We start from the raw sequence: 11,516 nt of genomic DNA, 5'->3' as shown, positions 1-11,516 counted from the left end.
TGATCTGGCAACGGTCAACTTTGAGCAGTATTACACATTCGACAAGCAGCAAACTGTAGCAAAAGTAGATTTGGTGATGAATGAACAATGAATCTGAAGAAGTTAGTGTTCATAATTTAACAGAACTGAAAACATCATCACTGGATTTGTGATTATTGAAGGTTAAATATGTCTTTAAAATCAGTTTGTTGCTCTCAACCTTTAGAATGAAGCGGAGTCTGTTTGTGACCCTCATTGCAGATTATAGATTCAGTGTGGGCATGAGTCGTGAGCAGCTCGACCAAAGACTGATTTTCTTCTCACCAGATTGTTTCAGTTGAGAGATTTTTGGAGACTTTATGTGAACAGTATCCAACTCAGTATCTAATGTCTCATGCAACAGTCTGGCTGAGCATCTGAGAGCAGCTGAAGTATTGATATTTTTACATGTAAACTCAAAACCCACTTCTTTATCCTGGCTTTAGATTACAATGCTTTATGGATTGTATTTGTTTTATTATTTTATGTAGTTATTGTATATTATTTTATATTCATATTCATATTCATATATATATATATATGCACATTTTACATTATATACTTTTTTAGAATTTGCATTTCTCATGTGCATCAGTCTCATTGTTTTACTGTTTACATTTGCTCTGTTTTTTTATCAGCTTTTCAGTCATCAGTGAAGCACTTTTATTTGTACCAATGCATAGCGTGCCTTTTATGTAGAGAAGCATAGCGTGAGTGTGTGGTGATCAGGGTGGTGGATATCAGAGGTATAAATAACTCTCACTTTTTAACTAAACTTCTCTAAAGTTAACAGAGTGTTTTAGTTGCTTAACCCTGACAGTAGTTTATTTTACAAAAACCATGATCGTTCCCTAACCTTAACCATCACATAGGCGCCACGTGCAGATATTGTAGAAAGCATGTTTCAAAAATGTTGAATCACTGAGTGTAATCCACAATTTTGCAGAATCATCCCTTATCAAAAAAAAAAAAGGAACAGGAACAAAGTGTTTTTTTCTTATCCCTTTTATGTATTTACTCTGCACATATCTACTGCAAGTCAGTCTGTCTGGAAAGAGGAAACCTTCCTCTGTTGTTCCTCTATTTGGGGTTGTTGTTTTTCCTTATCCAAATCGAGGGTTACAACCCTAAACAGCAAAAACTGTACTGAGCACTGGAGCGTTAAGACACATTAGACAATCTGGCAAATGACTGGAGGAAAGGGGCTGATATAAAAACTGGGGTGTTGATGAGGAAATATGGAACACATGTGCAGGTGGGTGGGGAAATCAATTCGTGGGAATGATGGAAAGACAGGGGTTACTGCAGGACAAGTGAGAGTGGATCTGGGAGGACATGAGAAGTTCGTGACAGAGTAAATGGCAAAAATGAATAATGAACACTTAATCAAATTTGACCGTCGTGACACCGAGGGAGTAAGGATAGACAGGGTGTTGCATGCTGTCCAGACTTTAGAGCCCTTTGAGGCTAAATCGGTTTATGATTTTGGGTTATACAAGTTTAATTGAATGGGCCTGACTCTTATCATCCCCTTACATTTACCTCAGGGCCCATTGGGGGTCCTGATCCTAAAGATTGGGAACTATTGTCCTAGTGCAAATGTAGCCTGTGTTCCTCCCAAAGCTTCCAGTCATATTTCCCCTCCAAAATCAGATGAGAAGAGATAGTTGATCCAATGCACCTGCTGCTATCTAAAAGTATGACGCAGCATTTTGAGATCTGAGAGCATCAAACAGAGGATTGTATAACACATGCTTTTTCATCTCAAGGATTTAGCAGCTGTTTAAGAAAGACGGTAATCCCAAGATGTCCTGATACAAGAGGACATCCATTAATGCTGTCCACTTTTTAAAAAAATGTGGATGCTGGACAACACAGAGCCTGTTTACTCTGAGTTAGAGGGCATTCTTTGATGTGTCGCGAGCCAATACTGTCGAGAAATCGAGACACTTAAATCCTTAAGAAAAAAATTAACGCTGTAACTCAGATGAGCGGCGCTTTGTGTCGCCTCTACGCAGATAGACAAAGAGCCTGTACAGCAGCAGCACAAAGGCTTTTCTCTGCTCTCCTCACTAAAGCCCTCATTTCAAAGCTTTTCCCCTTGCTCCATTATATCAATTACAAACACCCCCTCACACTAAAATCCTGACTCGATTTTCTGCTCTTGGATTTCAAAAATGCATAATTACAAATAGCAGCCAGGGTGCAATTTACAACATATATTTTCTACCCAGCCTCTCAGCCAAATAGGCTGCATGTCTGATTGGAAGCGGAAAAATATTTTCAATAAAAAGAATTTTGAGAAGCAATTTATATTATATATTATTATTGTGTGGGTTTCATGTGTGTGAATCATATTTTACATTACTCAGAGTCTTTTCAGGGGAAATAGAATAAATATAGCCTACTGTTGTCTGTTTTCATTCACTTGTCAGTCACTCTGTTTCAGGCTTTTTGATAACTGTCAGAGTTGATAAGCACGAGTCTGAAAACTACACCAGCTACTTGTAGTGAGCACACTGATGGTTAAATGAAGCTTGGAGATTCCATTCTTATCCTCAGGTATAAATTGCCTCGCCAATGATACCAAGTCATGTCATTAGTGAAGCTGGGAACTGAGGAGAGGCGGAGAAAATGGATCCCTGTGGTGACAGCTGTAGAGGCTGAGTAGAGCAACACAATACTGCAAAACCTCTGCTGCTACATCAGGAAGGTTTTCTATCAACGCAGCTGTGAGAGAGTGCGACAGGAATGGCCCAAGTGTGCCCCTTGCTTTGAACCATGTGGTCCAGTAATAGAATCAAAAATTACATTAACATAAACACCATATTTATCATATACCGGTCCTTTATGCGACCCCTCAGTTCAGCCTATGATTGAAACAGGCCATTTTAGCCTCTGTTTCTTTCAGGCCCCCATCCCAATGAGCCCAGTCTGTTATGGTTGGCCAAGTCAAGACAGATTTATTTATAAAGCACCAAATCACTAGAGAAGTAATGTCAGAGCACTTTTGTGAGATAACTTTTGTGAGGTGTAGACTGTTCTCTTTGATTCCCACATGACTAACACCTGGTGACAGTGGCAAGGAAAAACTCTGCTTTAACGGGAAGAAACCTCAAGATGAACCGGGTGCTTCCAGAATCTGCCCATCCTCATACCACAACAAACCCTAGTAGAGGGATGTCACATCCTCTCCTTGTTCTTTACTTGAAATGCAAACTTCCCACATACATCCAGAAATATGCAAGTAGACACTGTGAAGAACCCATGGAACAACTTGCGCAACAAAGACTTTGGAACTGAGGCCGTTTGTGGGAGAGCAGGGTGAAGTCTGGGCTTTTGATTTGTAGGGAATTTTACATATGTTCACCTCAAGACCTTTGAGTATGTGTAGTTTAATATAGACATCTGATATCATAAAGATATAAAAGTTACAGAAAATTACAAAAAGCATGATTTGTCCCCTTTAAATATGTGGTGTTTAAAGCTTTGCAATAAAAATATCTTCAAATGCTGCACTCCATTGTCTTTAATCACTGAACTGAACACTGGAAATGTAAACATTTCAATCAATTCCAATAAAGTAGCATCCATGTGTGTAGTACATCAACAGTATAGGACAGAAAATGAGTTTTGAAAGCCCTAAATCTTGTACCACTGGTATTGATGAGCAAATCTATAAAACCCTGTAGTATTGTCATTTTAAATCTCAGGCAGAGACAAAATAAAAATGGCCTTTCAGCCCTTTAATCTTCCAGCAGACAGATTGAGTTAGCAGATATGAGTCATCTCACCTTGACCAGTCCCAGAGAACAAACTAAATGTAGCACAGAGTGAGTGATGCTTGTTTAGCTGTCTGAGCTCACGGCCTGGTCTGGGAAAGTGATCTGATAACACAAGTCATGATTTAACACTCACACAGACAAATCCCTTTGATTCACACTCATATCATTTAAGCCCCAGAGCCAGATGTTGAGCCATTAGTTTTGGACATTTCAATACATTGTGTTACATGCTTTGTCTGCAGGCACCTGTCATGTTAATGGAAGCAAGACAGAAAGCAGCAATAAATTAGCACGATATCGACTGAAAGGATATGTTTGTTTAAACACCTCCACTAAAGTGATTTGAAGCTATGTTGTATTCTAATATAGCAATTACACATAACACGTTTTCTTATATAGATGTATGCTAAGTATTTTTGTATAATAAAGTCATCACGTAGCATAAAAAGGCGAGGACTGCTAGAAAGATAAAGTCTTACCTTTACTACAGGCTTGTAAGGAATCATATTGTAATAATAGTTTTTTCAAAATCACTGCAACCACAAGGGATCATTGATCATACAGTCATAAATGTGCACAAAAAATATTAGGCTGATTGTCCGCTGGTATGCAAGATTAGCTGCGAATATACACACACACATACACACAAACTGACACACAATTGACTGTATATAAAGATGATTGAATATGAGCACAGAGAGACTTTCCCCTTTCAGTAGATGAATGTAACATTCCTCTAGTGTCAAACATGTGATGTAATAGTTAGCAAAACACATTTTTGATTGGAGGGAGACTATAATACTTGTCTTGTTGTGGCAGCTGAAGTTTCAGAAGTGGGTACTGCAAAACTTCAGCCCCTAAAACCCAAACTTTGGTCTAGACACAAGTAAATCTCAGTTTATAGCCTCTGTATCTGCATGGCCGTGAGGGTCCACGAGGCATAAATCTTATAACTTGCCCAGGTCTGTGGGAGTCTGGTCCATTTACAGCCCAAAATATATGACCACATGTTCGACCATTTCCTCCGACACAGTCATGCAATGTGATATCAACAGAGCTGTGGACCTGTCTGCTGTCTGTGTCTGTTCAAGTAGCATAGAAAAACAGCTCGAAGAAACATAAACAACTGTAAGTACAGCACACTGATGATGATGATGATGATAATGATGCACTATTTCAGCTGAGACATTTAAAGAACTGTTCATGGAAATCTTTGTATGATAGTAAATGGAATATTTATGATCAGTAATGGACTATTTACTGTGACTGTACATCCTGAAGTGGAATAATTATGACATTTAATCTGACCACAAATAGCAGTTTTATTGGAATATTGGCTTTTTATTGGGCATGTGATAATGAGGCTCAGGTAAACTGTGCCTTTAGTTTGTGTGTTTTTCACCACTGAAGCACTGATGATCAGCAGCAATGATCTCATTTGACAATTAGTCCTGCAGAGCAGAAATGATAACATGGGTTTTTATGACTATACTTTTTAAAATTGTGCATCAGCAAGATCATTCAGACAGATGTACTTCAGCCAGCTGGTGAATGGACTGCGGTTTCAGATGGGGCTGTATTAAACATCGTTTGTTCATAAAAGAGAATGCAAAGGGAGCTTCAAGTGGTGAAATGATTATCTAGAGAAGTAGAGGCGTATCAATAATGTAAAGCTATCTCAGTATTTGTCTCTGTATTTCTGTTTCAGTTAGTGCGTCACAGTGAGCACCGCAGTCTAAAATGACTTGACAGATTCTCCAGAGACAACAAAGTCTCTCATGTCAACTTTGTCATTGAGACTTCAGCCCTGTTTAGGAAACCTTTGTGGAGTCAATACCCTGAACAGTTTCTCATTGGCTACACACTAACACTCTCCTCACCTCGCTGTTGCTGTTGCTGTTTCCCTAAACATAATGTAGCCTGGCACGATGGACTATACCTTCTGGCATTTTTACGATGAAAATTTTTCGAGTAAAAAGCAAAATTTATGATTATGCCCATTGAACAAAGGCTTGTGAATTTTCCCTCTATCATTACCATACACAGCAGCGGCAGCACACGCTTCCTGCAGCTGTACCGCATGAAAAATTACTTCTCCTGTGACAAAAGCTGCCCCCTCCTCCCTCGCTCCCACCAAATCCAATTTACTCGTCTCCAAACCACTCCGCCACTGCCTCTTTGAGTATGAAAATCTGTAGATCTGAGAGGAGAGAATCCAGAGATCCTGTTTTAGTGTAAGCATTTGGCATGATGATGCATAAAAAAGAAAGAGGACGATAAATGTATAAATATATTCAAGAAACAGCAAACCTATATAAAAAATGTTTAAATATGAGCACATTGTCTACGAAACAAGTTTGTAAGAGGATATATCAGATTATGTCAATATATTAATTATGTTGATTTGTTTCTTATAATCTGACCCAAGCACAGGTTTATCAACCAAATGCTGGCTCATTCCACCACCTCCAGCATCCAGATGGAGGATCCTGTTCTATGTCCTTTCTTCATAAGGGCTTACACTTATGAAGAAGCCTCACATTAGCATAGTTTATTTACCAACATCTCTGTGTGGAAATTCACAATAAACATATTTTTCACTTTTAATTGATCTCTCCAAGGTCGGCTATTGTGGAGGAAGAAAAATTAAATATATTCCTCACTGAATACATTATTCATAGTTAGTATCAACAATTTTGTGATTTGCCAGATACATTAATAAGCAACATTTACTCATTATGTTGACAGAAAACATAATTTGGGCCTCATGCCCACAGTTTGCATTAATGCTTCAGTAAAATAGCTGACTTTGAGATAGGTCAAGAACTTTCACTGACAACCATGAATGCTGAAGTTAAGTTTTGTCTCATAAGACATTTGTATTTCATGGTGGCCCGGCACCCTTACAAATTTAAGTTACTGTGAATTGTCGTCACTTCAGACATATTATATTACATATAAATTAAGTCAGTGAAGGCTCAGTCCATGTGTCTAGAAGATGGACATTTAAAATCAGCTTTTGAAATGTGCTGATAGCAAACTGCTCACAGCCAACATTTAGCAATGCAGCTGATCATTGATGCTTTAGTCACAAGAGAAGCACCACATCAGATCAATTCCATCTGCCTTTCACAGGACAGAGCATTCACTCAATCCTATTTACATGACAGATTTGATGTCGTTTAGCTTAAACGTCCCACCTCCCAAGCAGATTTTCTCACAATGACTAGAATTTTAAGTGGAGAACAAACATTGTTTCAATTAATGGGGAACTGCTGCTCTTCTCTGCTGCAGCCCAACTTTGTGAGTTACGCTGATAAGGCGGGATTAAAGGAATACAATTCTGCCAAAAGAGAAAGTCAGCTGCATTGCAGACTTGTTTTCGTAGGTTGTCTGCTGTTTCTCCAGATCATGCAGCAGGACAGCGTAGAGGTTGATTTTAAAAATTCTTGTCTTGTTCTTGAAGTGTTCCAGTAAACTGGAAAAAGGTGGAAAAGATGACAACACCAAGAAAGATTGTCTACAATATCCTTAAATTTCAAATGGCTTCACAACTCCCACATTGTGAAAACAACCAGTGAGTACATGGAAAAGTTCAACCAAAGTCCAAACAAAGTCTTGATGATAATGATAATGATAATGATCAGAAATATCTTCTCAGTCATATTTGCAATGTGTATGGGACTATAAACAAATACAAACATAAAACAACAAACAAGCAGGATAGATTTCTGCTGCAGGACATCAACTCCAACCTGGTAATGTTATTGTCTACAAAAAGGTCACTGTAGCAATGATACCCGGTGCATGAGCATCAGTGCAATGTTGGTTACCACAGGCAACAGATCCACTGAAGCAAAGATGGAAAAAGAGTTAGAGGCCACTAGACTGTCCAGCTGCAGACCCCAACGTAAATCTCGTATTGTCTTTAGAGACAAAGCTGTTGTTCGTAGAAAGGGTTTGAATTATTTATTTGAACAGTGTTCCACTTTGAAATGCTGAACTTTACAGATTGACAATATAAGAGCACAAGGCAGGCTTTGAGGGAAAAGCATTTTTGGTGCTTTTGTTGTGGATGAAGGATGCAGTTGAAGTAAAGAGGGTCCCAACTTACTATTGTTAAGTACTCTCACAGCAGAGATCGACTCTCTTCTCATGTCCCTGGAACAAAGGTAATGCTCTGTGAAGTGTGGACCAAAGAGGAAAATCGTCATACTTTTGACAAATTTCAAAGCACTCCTGAAATGTAATACTGCACTTCTGTGACTTCTACAGAGAGAAAAAGAACAGTCAAAATCGGCAGAGGTCAAGTTATCATGAATTTCATTCTCTATGTTGAGTTTCAGAAATCCTAGCTCCTACCTTTTTCATAAAAGGCTCAGCTTGAGACGAACTATGTTGTACAATGTCTCTAAAAGTGTTTATATTTGTTCTGAATGGTGAGGTAGAAAGACAGCCATTATAGCCTGATCCCAGCTGTGTGTAATCTCTCCCCAAGAATTGAGTAGTCTTTATAGCCTTTTACAAATGGAGATAAGGATGTCTACAAAATTTGAGGACAGGAGGACACGGTACCATTCAGCGTACTTGCTGACAGCAGCAGCTCAGCATCCACACTACTGTAGAATAGCTGAAATAAGGACATCTCTGACTGGAGATGTCTTACTTGGGCTCAATATTGAGGAAACTTCAAAGTGTAATTAACATGCTATAGGTGACAGTGTAATGACAACCCTCCAATCTTCACAAGTTGGTGCTGTGTGTAGTATGCTGGCCAGCATACAGCAGCAAATATCATCCAGTAAGATTATTTCTAGTAAATTAGTAGTCAACCGTATGCTAAACATATATGCCCCTTACCTAGCTCATCCCACTCTTCACTCTGAAAGCTATAAACTTCACCTTTGACCCTCGGGCAACTGCTGTCTGCTTATCTGTCTTCTCTGTAGCCAGATAAACGCCTAGATTGCCATGGAGTCAGCTGACGGGAGTACAATGTTGAGGTCATTGATAAAATATGAAGCTATTGTTGACCTGGAGGGACCTTTAATAGATCATAACTAGTAAAATTTCTTCACAAACACAATTAACTGTACTTTGACAAAATAATCTCAACTCACAGCTCCACTAACACTTTTTTTCTCACAAAAAAATAACCTAAGACAGATGCAGTAAATTGTTTTTGGGTCTGTAATGTAGCTATAATACAAATCAAAACTGTTCTGTAGTTTGATGAAATAAAACTGAATTGAATGTAAACAGTAATAATACATTTATTTGTATGTAAATGTGGGGATATCTGTATATACAAAACTACAGAGGCAGCACTATTATTCTGTCTAGTAAAAAAAATGAAGCCGCATTTCTGACAAATTAATGTGGCAGCTAAAATTGTGAGATTTAATCTGTGAGACCAACATTTATCTTCCAAAAGGAATTATATCATATCTTAAAATGCTACAGAGACATAAGAGCCAGCAGTGAATTATCAAAGTGCTGCACAGATCAATTCACTTGATCCCTGGTATGATGATGGATGTTGTCAGTAGCAATTTCTCTCTATTGACTGGGATTCGGGTGTGTTAATGAATTGACATTAGAGATAAGGGATAATCTTTGATCTAATTTGGTAAACAATATTATAATGAAGTACACATCTGGTGAATTATTACTTTAAATATGTATGGTACTTTTGTGTGCACATTTTTAATATGACTGAATTTATGATTGGTTTGGGCATAATATTATAATTGGTTTCTTTTTCTGATTCAGAGACTGATCACACGACCTATTGATAAATTCACTATTGAAGGACAGGCTCCTTCTACTGGGTATATGGTTGGATCCCAAGGTGGACTCAACCCTGCTTAATATGGGCGAGGCCACCTAAGAATTGTCTCAAACATCACCTAGGCCATCAACACATGCGCACAAAACAGAGCCTAGCATTCACCTTCACCTTCACCAATATTGCCTACCTCTCATAGAGAGTACCTCTACTATCCTTATCCTGTGAATTATTGGCTAAACCCCTCACAAAGCCAATTAGTCATGACCCAGGGGTTAGTCTTAAAACGGATACGTGGCCTCCTGACTACTATAGGATTCATATGCAATAGTGGAAGGCAATTAGACTATCCTCTAGTCTCCCTACAAGCTCTCAAATTAGTAGGCATTCCAGGTGCAGCCTTGCTTCTTATGTAAGCAATCTCCAAACCAGCATACTTGGGGAAAAGAAAACTCAAAGAGATGAACTAGAGGAGCTCAGAGGACAAAAACAGGAGGATAAGGACCTTGATGAACAATGAAGAGGTTGATACGAATTGATGGATTCGAATGAAAGAGCCAGCCTGGCTAGTTTTATTAAATAGGATCTCTCCAAGGATGATCATCCTGGTGGAGACTCTCCTTCGACTCCCTCATCTTTTCATGGAAACGTACAAACTGCCTTCCTCCAGGATATTCACTCCTGCCCCTCAAACTTGATATATGCTGACTCTAACTTGCTTCCTCAGTTTAGCTTTCACAGAGGAATGCCTAGGGTTCCCAAAACTCGCTCCATGCCTCAACCAATACAGCAAAGCTTTATTTAGGCTCCTTTTTTGCCCTCTGTAGCTGCTGTTTAAGGTGCACTGTTGTTCATTCCCCATGTATCTGCCCAGGTTATATCCTCTTCCAGTCACCATGCATCTGCCGTGTTTTCTCTTTCTATTCACCATATACAGCACCTGAGTTTTCTGACACTACCCAAGCTCCTAATTATACTGCATCCATGCCTGATCCAAGGCAAAATATGTCATATGCATGCCACAATTTGTTTACTCACATGTACAAAGTCCTAGTGTTATGGATCTATTCATGGTCCCTGCTTGTTGAATGCCACACATCCTGTGTCTCAGAGCAGTTGAGAGAGTAATTTTGCCCTTCTGAAAATGGCTCTAAATAACCTCCTTGACAATCACCTCCATCACACTGATAAGTATAAATATCCTCTAAGAACATCTTCAGCGTGCATGATGCAAGACCATATTCCACGGCTCTTCTAGCACTTCAAGAGAAATATGGTTATCTAGGACTGCTTGTTCAAAGTGAAATTGGAGCAATATTGAATTCCCCCATTATCCGCATAAGTGATGTAGAGGCCTTTGATGAGTGTTCTCGTTCTGTCCTTGCTCTGGTGGGATTGTTGCTGTCCCTAGAGGGACCTAATGGGTCTGAATTAAGATGTGGCTCTCATGTTGACAGACTCCCTGTGCAGTACACGGATGGATTTATTGAGCACTGTAATAATCGTGGCATTCTGATTGTCCAGGCAAACCAAATTAACTCCCTCCTTGACCTTTCAACCTGTCTACAGTCAAGGCCGAGAGCCAAATGCATGTCAGAGAGGAAAGACCACAAACTGGAAAGGAACACCAGTCCTTCAGAAAAGTATTTTTTGTTTATTTGTCAACTATTTTGTAGATAGATAGCACACCAAGAGACTACACCAAAGAAAAGTGTAGAGTGAATAAGCCTAAGCCTTACTGTGCTTACTGTACTGCTTTGTGGGAAAGGAGAGGTGCAGTAAATGTGCAAGAATACACAAAGCAGGCAAATGCACCTTAAAGAGGCCATGTAGTATCTGTAAGGAGCTATACTTGACCATTCTCCACGATGAACAAACAAATCAGCCACAGTGATGTTGACATCCTCTCCATCAGCACTCCTTTA

This window comes from Scomber japonicus, chromosome 17 (assembly GCF_027409825.1).
Source record: "Scomber japonicus isolate fScoJap1 chromosome 17, fScoJap1.pri, whole genome shotgun sequence".
NCBI classification, from domain to species: Eukaryota; Metazoa; Chordata; class Actinopteri; order Scombriformes; family Scombridae; genus Scomber; species Scomber japonicus.
Note: the sequence above shows the minus strand (reverse complement) of the source record.